Here is an 11,133-nt window from a genome sequence, read left to right as displayed (position 1 = left end):
AACTGTTTCTTAGCAAGGATTCACCTGAGCTGGGTGTGTATCTCGCTCTCCCAAGAGCCAAACACACACACACACACACTCCAACAGAGTGCTGCTTTTTATTGCCTTTCCCAGCCCAGGGTGAACCGTGTCCCCTTTCCCTTTGGCTGGGTGCTAGGGAACTTACATTCTCTCCCCACCGCCTACTTGTCCGTCCCCTCCCCTCTTATCCTACTTCCCTTTTGGTCTGGTCTTCAACCTGGCCCCTCTCCCAGCTCACAGCAACACCCAACAAATTAACTAGAATAAATTCAAACCCTGAATAACAACATCTAGAAGCAAAAACTTTCTTTCTTTTTTCGAGTAATCTTTTGGCTGCAGCAAAATATTCCCTCCTAGCTCACTGAGGGAATCAGAGATGAGCCTGTGGCTTGTGAGGCTTGAGCAGTGAACTGATCTGAAAGGCAGCAGAAGGGTTTCAGTAGGCAATTTGTGTTTTCTTTCTTAATTTCTGAAGGAAAGACACAATGTGGCTTCAGTCAGCAAAACCATTTTCAAGGTGCATTGACGAAATGCTTGTGAGCAATTCCAGGAGAAGGAAGATGCTGAGAAAGTGTTTCACAAATCATGAATTCCCCTGGCATTAACAGACAGTGTTGAGCCCTCTTTTCCCCCAGTGCAGTGATTGATGTGTGCAAGTGGCTACCTGAGCCTTGAGAATAGAGTAGTCCTCCTAAGAGGGTAGCTGGAATGCATTCAAGGGGAAGAAAGGGGTTGTAGGAGGCTCTTGACCATCAAAGGAAAATGTGAGGAATGGGATGTTGCCCAAGTGACGACCAGAGACCCTCAAGAGACCCCTACTCTCCCATCAGTAACTTCTGAGAAGTGATTTAAATAGGTCAAATAATTTGAGGGAATGTTCAGCCTGTGAGTTTCAGCAAAGTCATGAGTAGGTCTTATTTCCATGGTTACAAAGTAGTAGGTGAGATTTCTGAGTGAGCAGAAAAGTGTTAGAAAAGTGATTCCCCAGGCACCCAGCACTGAAATAATGTCATGCCTCCTTTGTCACACTGGGCTGGCACCGGGGATGGGGCCCTGCTTGGGAACTTTCATTTTAGTCACTTCTATTGAAAGGTGAAAATGAAACCTGTTCCAGCTCTTTCCCTCACGTTTCCCTTTTTGGGGACCAAAGCTCTGTGCTGCAGGTGGCCCAGGTGTGTGCAGAGCAATGCAGCCTCCACAAACCCCTTGGTTTTTAGCCCAAGTGGTCATGATTTCTTGCCAGCTGTGCCCAGCTGTGGCAGCAGAAGGAGCCCGCAGTGCAGTGGGCGCCGTGCCCTGCCCAGCCAGGGCTCTCTGGCACAGAGCAGCAGCAGCGCCAGCACCTTTCAACCCGCTCCTGCCTTGGCTTCACCTGGCACACTGAAGCCTCTGGAAATCAGCACTGCCAGGCGCCTGCCCAGCTTGGAGCAGCTGCTGCTGCTGCTGCTGGGCAGATCCTCCCAGTTCAACTGCTTCCAAAGGGCAATCAAGGCACAGGTGTCCATACACAGGAGCCCTGGGCACGTCCAAGAAATGTGCAGATACGTGGGGAGGTTTGTTAGGAATTTTGTCAGCTCTTATGCCAAGAGTGCTTTCTCTGCTGCTTCTGGGCAATGCTTTGGGCCATGTTCTTGCTCTGCTTTCCTTTGCTTTGGTCCCATCTGAGTGCTCAGCTGGGCTCCAGGCTGGAGGTGCTCTGGGCACTCCAGGAGTTCCTCTTGGATCCCTTGAAAAACAGAGTTTGGCCCACCAGGGCCTTTGTGCTTCCTTGTGGCACAGGAGAACTTCCCAGGCTATTTTGTGTTTGCTGTAGGCAAGGTTGGGTTGCTTTGCATCACTTCACAGACCAACACAGAGCATTGGCTTTGTGATGTCAGGGCTTGGTTGCCATGTGGTTGTGCTGACATCACAAGGTTGCCTTGGTGCACGGAAGGCCTCAGTGGTGTCAGAGCAGCTCTTGGGCTTGCTCAGTGCAGGAGCATCCTCCTGCTTGAGGCGTTTGTCAGCGGGCAGCTGCACACTGACAGGAGCCTTGTTTGTTCCTGTGTTCCAGCACACTCTGCAAACTTGCACAGCAGTGCCACAATGATTGGGCAACTCGCTGCTGCAGTTTGCTCTGTCTATGGCATTGCTTATTCCGGCTATTACCTGACTCACCTGGCTCGTAAGTAGAGGTTTTCTCTGGGTATAACGTAACTTGGCTTTTGTATGTCTTCCTGTTTTTTCTTAGTGACTGGGTGGATTTGGAAACAGAAAGACAATTAGGATGAATATTGTCCTGTTGTCTTGCTGGCTGTGGGAAAGAACTGTGTCTCCTGGAGGGATGGTGTGAAATGGAAAATACTCCCTGTTTGTGTTGACTTCTTCTGAGGGATTCACCAGCCCAGGCAGTTTTCTCAAAGAATTTGCTTCATTTTCCTTACCCACTGCAGGTCACCTGACCCGTGTATTCAGAGGTGATGATCCTGAGGTGAGTGGGAAATGAACCTTTGATGTTCCCAGTGTTTCACAATTGTGGAGCAAGCTGTGAGCTTGGCCAGGGGCAGTAGAGTGTGGAGGGCAAGTTGGATAGGCTGAAAGAAAATCCATTTCCATGTCTGCAGCAGCAGGAGCAAAGGCCTTGCTGGCTATTTCCTACTTTTCCATTTGGGAGCTTTAAAGAACTAAAAAGCTCAGTTTTGCAGAGACAACATTGCTTGCTGATTGTAGCCAGGGAGGAATACTGAATTCAGAGCCATGGGCAGTTCTGTTGAATCAGCCCATTTGAATTTAGTTGGAGTGACTTAGAATCCCATGGCTATCAGAGCTTCCGATTTCTCCTTAGTCGAGCTGGTTGTAGATGGGAAAGGAAAGAAGGTTCTAAAGGATAGGTCGAGGGCTGTCCCTCATGCTTCTCTCTTTCCACAGAGCACAGAAGCAACAGCACTCTCTGCCCTGGCTCCCTCTGCTCCTGGAGAAGAGGCCAAAGAGGAGCCAAAGGAGGGAAATTACTGCCTGATTCCAGCTGTGGTCACAGCACAGCTGGAATATTCCAAGCCAGTAAGTGCCACTTCTGGTGGCTGCTGTCTTGAGTGCAAGGCAGAGCTGCAAGTTTGTGGCCAGGCAGCACTTGCTGCTGGTGGCTGAGGATGCTGAGTGCTGGAGTCCTGCCAGCACCTAGCAATTGCCCCAGCCAGTGACAGCTGGAAAATGGGCTTGGATCTGCAGTGTTGAGGCACCAAAGAGCTGGTGCCTGGGCGGGAGCATCTGGCTGCTGGGCTCACTGAAGCTCCATCTCTTGGCTTCTGCAGCGCTATGGCCAAGGGCGCACGGGGTCCTTCTGGAGCTCACAAGGCTTTGTTGCTTTGTTTTCCCTTTTGGGAAACCTGTGGTTGGCTTGTGGAACTGTTCTGCAGTTTTCTAGAGGAATTCTTCACTTCTCCAGAGTCTTTTGGCCCAGCTGTCTTTTGGTTTTCCAGAAGCTGCAAGGAGCTGATTGTGTTGTCCATGAAGCTCTGGGGGTTCATTCTTGTCCCGTGTGGCAAAAGAAACCAACCGTGTAGTTCTGAACCCTTCTTCTGAGGCAAAACCCAGAAGCAGCAGGTTTCTGTTGGTCCATTTTGGGTGAAGTCTGCAGCTTTGAAAACTGCATTGGAGCCTCGAGTGGAGTGAAGCTGCAAGTCCTTGACTGCTGTCTTGTGTTGCTGAGAACAGCAAGGACATCTTGAAATGCTGGATGCTGTATTTGAAGTGCAATGTGCACCTCTGTGCCTGGGGAGCTGCCTGGGACAAAAGGAGCCAGGGGTGCGGGTCAAGAGCAGCTGAACAGGAGCCAGCGTGTGCCCAGGTGGCCAAGAAGGCCAAGGGCATCCTGGCCTGGGGCAGCAAGAGTGGGGCAGCAGGAGCAGGGCAGTGACCGTCCCCCTGTGCTGGGCACTCTTCCTCAGAGTTGAACTTCTCACCCTGCTCTCTTGTGCATGTCTGCTGATCCTTTGGGCACAGTCCAAGCCATAAGGCCGCTCTCATCTAGTTCCAGGCACCCAAGGAGCCTCATTATCTCAGTGTCCTTGGGAGTTTAGCAAACCTGCATCCTGTTCCACTGAACATCCTTCTCCTGATCAGCTCTCCTTGCATTCCTTCATGCTGTTTTCGTGTGCACGTCCTGTCTTTTCCTTCACAGGCCTATTTCTAATCAATGCCTTCTAATTTCTACTCCCCTATTTCAATCCAGGGATCCATCCAGCACCTTGTGGAACAGCAGGATGTGGAACACAGTGGGGATGTGTCACCAGCAGTGACACCCACTTCAGCAGGGGCAGAGAGTGGTGCACACGAGAGCCTCAGCCCCTCAGCTGATGAGCCGCTCTTCTTGAATGCAGCTGAGCACATGCACACTGAGGTGGTTAAGGAGGCCGTGCTTGTGGCCCAGAGACCCTTGGAGGAGCCAGAAGATCCCTGCGAGCAGAAACAAAGTGGAGATGAAGAGATGGGAGCAAAAGCCAGGGGACAGGGCACAGGGCACAGGGACAGGGCACAGGCAGCATGCGTGGACATGACACCACCCCAGAGCAGCAGCTGTGGCAGAGCTCTCTGCCCTCCCACAGCCGGAGCAGGGATTCTCCTGCTCTCAGCCCCGTCAGATTCCAAGGTATCTTGGTTTGAAAGACAGGTATCTGCTAGGGAGGGGCGAGGCCTCTCTAGGAGTGGAGAATTCCAATCCCCTCCCTCCAAGTTACTATAATTTAGACAATTAAAGGGTCTTTTCTGGCAGAGGTATGGGGAAAGGAATAACAGTTCTTTACTAGTATGTATAACAAGGCAAACAAACAGCAACAACTACAGCATTAATAATAAACAGAACCAGGAACCTCGAGGGGCTTTGTTTTACAAAGCCTGGGGCAGTCTGATCCCTTGGGATTCCGAGAGCACCAAGCTGGAGCAGTGGAAACTCCGGGGCTGGTGGCTGGAAGGGCAGGATGTCCCGGCAGGCAGGGGGTGTCCCGGCAGTGCAGGGCAGTGCGGGGCTGCAGCGTAGCATAAAGAGCAGCGCTGGAGAAGCCACGACTCCGGGGCAGGGCTGGCCCAGCTCCAGCAGGGCAGGCAAAGGAGCTCAGAATTCCTGGGCACACGAGCAGATGATGGTGGATTCCCCAGGACCGGACTTTCTGTTGACAGTGGATTCCTGCCACAGCAAGCAGCACCCTGGCTGTCCTCTCCGATGCTCAGAGTGAGAAGAGCCCCCAGCTCCCCCAGCTCTGTCCTATTCTTGCCCCAAAAACTAGTGTGATCTTCCCCTTCCTGACTTTTGGCCACCTCCTTTGTCTTGGTCAAGCACTCTCTAAGCACCACTACTTAGTCTCTTAGCAACTTATGGGGAAAAATTCTATAAGGAAAAAAAAAGGAACAAGCCTAACTCCTAAGATTATCCACCCTGAATTTTTCCCCATACCAACATATTATATTGAATTTAAACCTTTAAATTATTTACATATATACATGCCGACATGGATACAGACATAGTCACAGTGGTCACCCTAAAACAAGGTCCCCTTGAGGTATGCAGCGGGTCTCTCCATCCTTTGGCATCACCCACCATGTGCAGCCAGGTCCCTGAGCAAAAACAACCCCAGGAGCGGGATTGTCTTTGCTGGAGGCAGAATTAATCCAAACAGTTTTTCCCAGCATTCCTCTCATGTGTACCACTGGAACCTTATCTCCATCTCTTGTTCCCAGGGGCTCAGATTGGGCAGGGCCTGCTCGGTTGGTGGAACCTCGAGTGTTCACTAACCAGGTGGCCTTTGCTAAATTATTCTCCCAGCTCTTGAAAGTCCCCCCACCCAGTGCCTTCAAGGTGGTTTTAAGCAGGCCATTGCATCGTTCAACTTTCCCGGCTGCTGGCGCATGATAAGGAATATGGTACACCCACTCAATGCCATGTTCTCTAGCCCAGGTGTTTATAAGGCTGTGCTTGAAATGAGTCCCGTTGTCAGACTCAATCCTCTCAGGGGTACCATGTCTCCACAGGATTTGCTTTTCAAGGCCCAGGATGGTGTTCCGGGCAGTAGCATGGGGCACAGGGTAGGTCTCCAACCATCCAGTGGTGGCTTCCACCATGGTCAGCACATAGCGCTTGCCTTGGTGGGTTTGGGGAAGGGTGATGTAGTCAATCTGCCAGGCTTCCCCGTACTTATACTTGGACCATCGCCCGCCATACCACAGGGGCTTCACCCGCTTGGCCTGCTTGATGGCAGCACACGTCTCACAGTCATGGATAACCTGAGAAATACTGTCCATAGTTAGATCCACCCCTCGGTCTCGTGCCCACTTATAGGTGGCATCTCTGCCCTGATGGCCTGAGGCATCATGGGCCCATCGAGCTAGGAACAACTCCCTTGTGTTGCCAATCTAAGTCTATCTTTGACACCTCTATCTTGGCAGCCTGATCTACCTGCTCGTTGTTTCGGTGCTCCTCATTAGCCCGACTCTTGGGGACATGGGCATCTACATGACGGACTTTGACAGGTAGCTTCTCTACCCGAGTGGCAATGTCCTTCCACTCATCTGCAGCCCAGATTGGCTTTCCCCTACGCTGCCAATTGGCCTTTTTCCACCTGTCCAGCCAACCTCACAGAGCATTGGCCACTATCCACGAATCAGTGTAGAGGTAGAGCTTTGGCCATTTCTCTCTTTCAGCAATGTCCAGGGCCAGTTGAAGAGCTTTGAGCTCAGCAAGTTGGCTTGACCCACCTTCTCCTTCAGTGGTTTGTGCAACCTGTCCTGTGGTGCTCCATACGGCTGTTTTCCACCTCTTGTTCATCCGAGGATGGCATTCACTGCTGCGGGGCTAAACAACGGCTGCTCTTCCACCTCCCTCCTCCCCCTTCCCGTGCAGCCGCTTCAGCTCAGCCCTGCCAGGATCAAATCCCGGCTTTCGCAGGATGACTTTGAAGCCTTGACTTGCCCCAGCTCAGCCGTTTGAGCCTCATCCCTGTGTGCAGGGGCTGACCTGGGAAAACTGAACTCCACACCAAACGTGATTTCCAGGAGCTGATCCTTCCAACGGGCCTGTGCTCAGAGTGAAAGCTCCAAATAAGCCCCAGTTGCACTGCAGGAAGGACACCAGAGACGCTGAAGGGCTGCCAGTGCCGTTGGATATCCCAATCCAAGCCTTGATGCTCCTGGTCCATCTTCCCTGTGCTTGTGGGGGATCCTGCTTTGAGTCTTTCTGACACCGCCCGTGTCAGCAAGGGCCACAGCCGGCACCCAACAAGAGAGGGACAGGCTGGAAGCGGCACGGAGCAGCCCCGCACTTGTGGCCTTGTAGCCCCTGCCGTGCCCAGAGCCCTGGGAGGCTTTGGCCACGGTGCCAGCCGACAGCCCCAGCCCCGGCCTGCAGAGCCCTGGGGCTGCAGCCCGGGCTGTTCGGGGCACGGGGAATTGGCCGGCCGGCCGTGCCAGGGCCTTGTGGGCAGCGGCTCCGTGTCCCGCGGGAGGCCGGGGACGAGGGGTGTCCCTCAGGGCTCTGCCTGGGCCCCGGGGCTGGGCACTGCCTGTCTCAGTGACACCCAGGGGCACCCAGCGCAGCCTGGGCGCCTTTGCAGGGCACGGGGAGCTGAGCGGGGCAGGGGCACCACGGAAACACCGAGGGCCTGCCCGGGGCACAGCCGGGGGAAAGCCGCGCTGGAAAGCCGCCAGAGGCTGCTCAGAGCTGGCCCGGGCACTTGGGCACCTGCCAGACAGAGCCCGGCTCTGAGCTGACACCGAGCCAAATACAGGAGAAATGACAGCACGTTTCTCTAGACACACACCATTATTCTGGAGTTTCTCAGTTTCTGGCTTTTTATGAGGGAAGATTTTCAATGTTCATTTCACTTTATTTATTACCTTTTAGAAAGTATTCCATTGTATTTTGTTATGTGTGAGGAGGGATGGGCTGGGAAAGGTTGTGTGTAATGGAGTTTTTAATTCATTATAGTTTCAAAAATGAGATGTGACAAGTCCACATTGACTCCAACAGCAGGGCCTGATTCCAGACTGCTCTGCTTTTCACAGTGACATCTCAGTTCTTTCAAATCCAGCAGTCAAAGCCCTTGAAACATGGAAAAGCTGGGAATCAGGTTAAAGCCCTTGGAGGCTTTGCTCTGTCCGTACATTCCACATCTCCCGTGGTGTCCGTTCAGCCTCTCCCCTGCTGTCCTACGTGCACATTGCTGTATCCAGAGTTCAGTACGTGCTTTTAGAGATAGAGAGATACATGTGATTATTATTATCATCACTCCAGAGTTTCCTCTTTTAAATCATCTCTCAAACTGAGACAGCCTAGAAGTGCTCGGAATGTGGAATGAGCTCCAGCCTGAGCTCCCACCTGATCCAGCACCACGAGATCCAAACTAAGGGACATCGCTGCTGGTGCTTGGAATGCGGGAAGAGCTTCAGCAAGAACTCGCAGCGCATCAAGGACCACAGGATCCACAGCGGGGAGAGGCCCTGCGAGTGTGGGCAGTGTGGGAAGGGCTTCTCCCAGAGCTCTCACTCGACCCGACACCAACGGAGGCACCGCTAAGGGAAGCGCTGCGAGTGCCCCGAGAGCGGGAAGAGCTTCGTGCGCTGCTCCAGCTCCATCCCCCGTGGGAGGATCGGCCTTGGATGATCCCCAGTGACCCCCGTTGGGCAGAGCCCTGCTGATCCGTGGTCCTGCTGATCCGTGTTGGAAGACACCTGGCTGGGATGCTCCACATCTTCCTGGCTCCCCTTGGGCACCTGGATGAACACGGGCAGGAACATCCATCGGGACACAGTCCGACATGGGGAATTCCTTGCGCAGAGCAGATTTGTTGACACGGGGCGGACACGGCACAAGGAACCCGCCAGAGCCCCCGGACGGCCCCTCGGCCCGCAGCCAGCCCCGAGCCCCGGCAGAACCCAGCGCGGCTCCCACTGACTCATTAAAGAAATATGGGTATTGATCTGGTATCGATACCCAACTGTGACGGACAAAAACTCTCTAACAGTTTCAAGTTAGGAAGTGCATGTTTATTACGGCCGGGCAGCACGGCGGGATATTTCCCTAATTCGCACTGCGAAATTCACAGGTAATTACAAAGCCTTTTATTTACAAAAGTGTTGAATATCCAAAATACAAATACATATTCATACCCTTGTCACCTCCTATTCCTCGCTTCGTATGCTATGGCCAAGAGGCTATTAAGCATGCGTAGTTTGTTTCCTAAAATGAGTCGGGGCTCTATTCTGGAGAGGGGTCACCCAAAATGAGGAAGTAAGATGAGTCTTCCTCATCCTGACCTTTCCTGACCTTTCTACCTTTTCTGTGTTCAATGGGTTCTCTAAGCAGGAAATCTGCAGTTATCTTATATCTTATTTACCACATTCTGGTTTTTGTTACAACCACAGCTACATAAACATAAAACTGACAAGCAGTGAGTTATTAAATCCGGGATAATTTATCTAAGATTTAACTGTGAACAAAGCTTATCTATCTACTTCAGCTAATTCAGCAACTTATTATCTTAACTTTCCTAAAAATCCTTAATTCTTTAAAATTAATGTCTCACCACCTGCGCTGGGGCCGCCTCCGAGCTCCGCCGCTGCCTCAGCGCTGCTTCCCGGTCACCCCCTGGATGTTCCAAATCGCTCCCAGTAGGATCTCAGTTGCCCCCAATGCAGTTCCAGTGGCTCCCAGTCATGCCCCGTAAGGCTCCTTTCGCTTTCAGTCACTCCCAGTAAGAGTCCAGTGTGGCTCCAGTCAGTTCCAGTATGAGCCCAGTCACACCTTCTATGGTGCCTTTTGCACCCACTGTGGTCCCAGTTGGTTCCAGTGCAAGTCCAGTCACCTCCAGTATGATCCCAGTAACTTCCAGACACTCCCAGTATGAGTATGGTTTGATCCCAGTCACCCCCAGTATGATCCCAGTAACCTCCAGACACTCCCAGTATGAGTCTGGTTTGATCCCAATCACCCCCAGTATGATCCCAGTAACCTCCAGATCCTCCCAGTATTATTCCAGTCACTCCAAGCATGACCCTGCCAGTTACAGTATGATCCCAGTCACCCCCGGCATGATCCCAGTAACCTCCAGACACTCCCAGTATGAGTCTGGTTGGATCCCAGTCACCCCCAGTATGCTCCCAGTCACCCCCAGCATGATCCCAGTAGCCTCCCGACACCCCTAGTATGAGTCCAGTGTGATCCCAATCACCCCCAGTATCATCCCAGTAACCCCCAGATCCTCCCAGTATTATTCCAGTCACCCCAAGTGTGACCCTGTCAGTCCCAGTATGACCCCAGCATGGGCCCAGCTGCTCCCAGTAGGATGCCAGTTACCCCCTGCATTATTCCAGTTCCTCCTATTCACTCCTACTACAGATCTGGTCACTCGCAGTATGATTCCAGTCAGGCCCAGTATGATCCAAACCACTCCCAGTCTCTCCCAGTATACCTCACTCATCCCCAGCATGCTCCCAGTAGCCCTCAATGTGGCCCCAGTATATCCCAGTATGATCCCTGGTGCCCCAGTTCTGCTCCCAGTGGGTTCTTCTCCCAGTCCTGGTGTATCCCGGTGTCCCAGCCTGTCCCAGTCCATCCCAGCCTGTCCCAGCACGGCTTCCCAGATCCTGTCCCTTCCTCCCCTGCCCCATTCCCAGGCACTGGGATCCCCTTGCACCCCCTTTTCCCGGGAATCCTCCTCTCCCAGCCCCTGGATCCCCTGTTTCCATCACCCCGGGCACCCCCGGACCCCCATTCCCAGCCAGCCCAGGGCACCTCACCCCCAGGCATCCCTTTCCTGGGAAACCCGAACAGGGCACGGGGCTCTCTAGCCGCTCTGGGATTTAGGATAGGCCGACGGAAAGGAGGAGAGGGAAAAAAAATGGATCCGCGGATGGGGGGGCTTCCCCCGCTTTGGGCCGGACCAGGACCCGCGAGTTCAGCACAGCCCGGCCCGGGGGTCCCGCAGCGCGGGGCCGTGGAGGGTCCCAAATGGATCCCTGAGGGATCCCGAGGGGTTCCAGGAGGGGATCCGGGTGCGCTCCCTGGAATTCCGCTTTTCCCCTCCCGCCCTGCTCCCTCGGGCACTTTCGCTTTCTGCAGCGCAGCTGCGATCGGGGACGGCTGCG

This window comes from Hirundo rustica, chromosome 31 (assembly GCF_015227805.2).
Source record: "Hirundo rustica isolate bHirRus1 chromosome 31, bHirRus1.pri.v3, whole genome shotgun sequence".
NCBI lineage: Eukaryota > Metazoa > Chordata > Aves > Passeriformes > Hirundinidae > Hirundo > Hirundo rustica.
Note: the sequence above shows the minus strand (reverse complement) of the source record.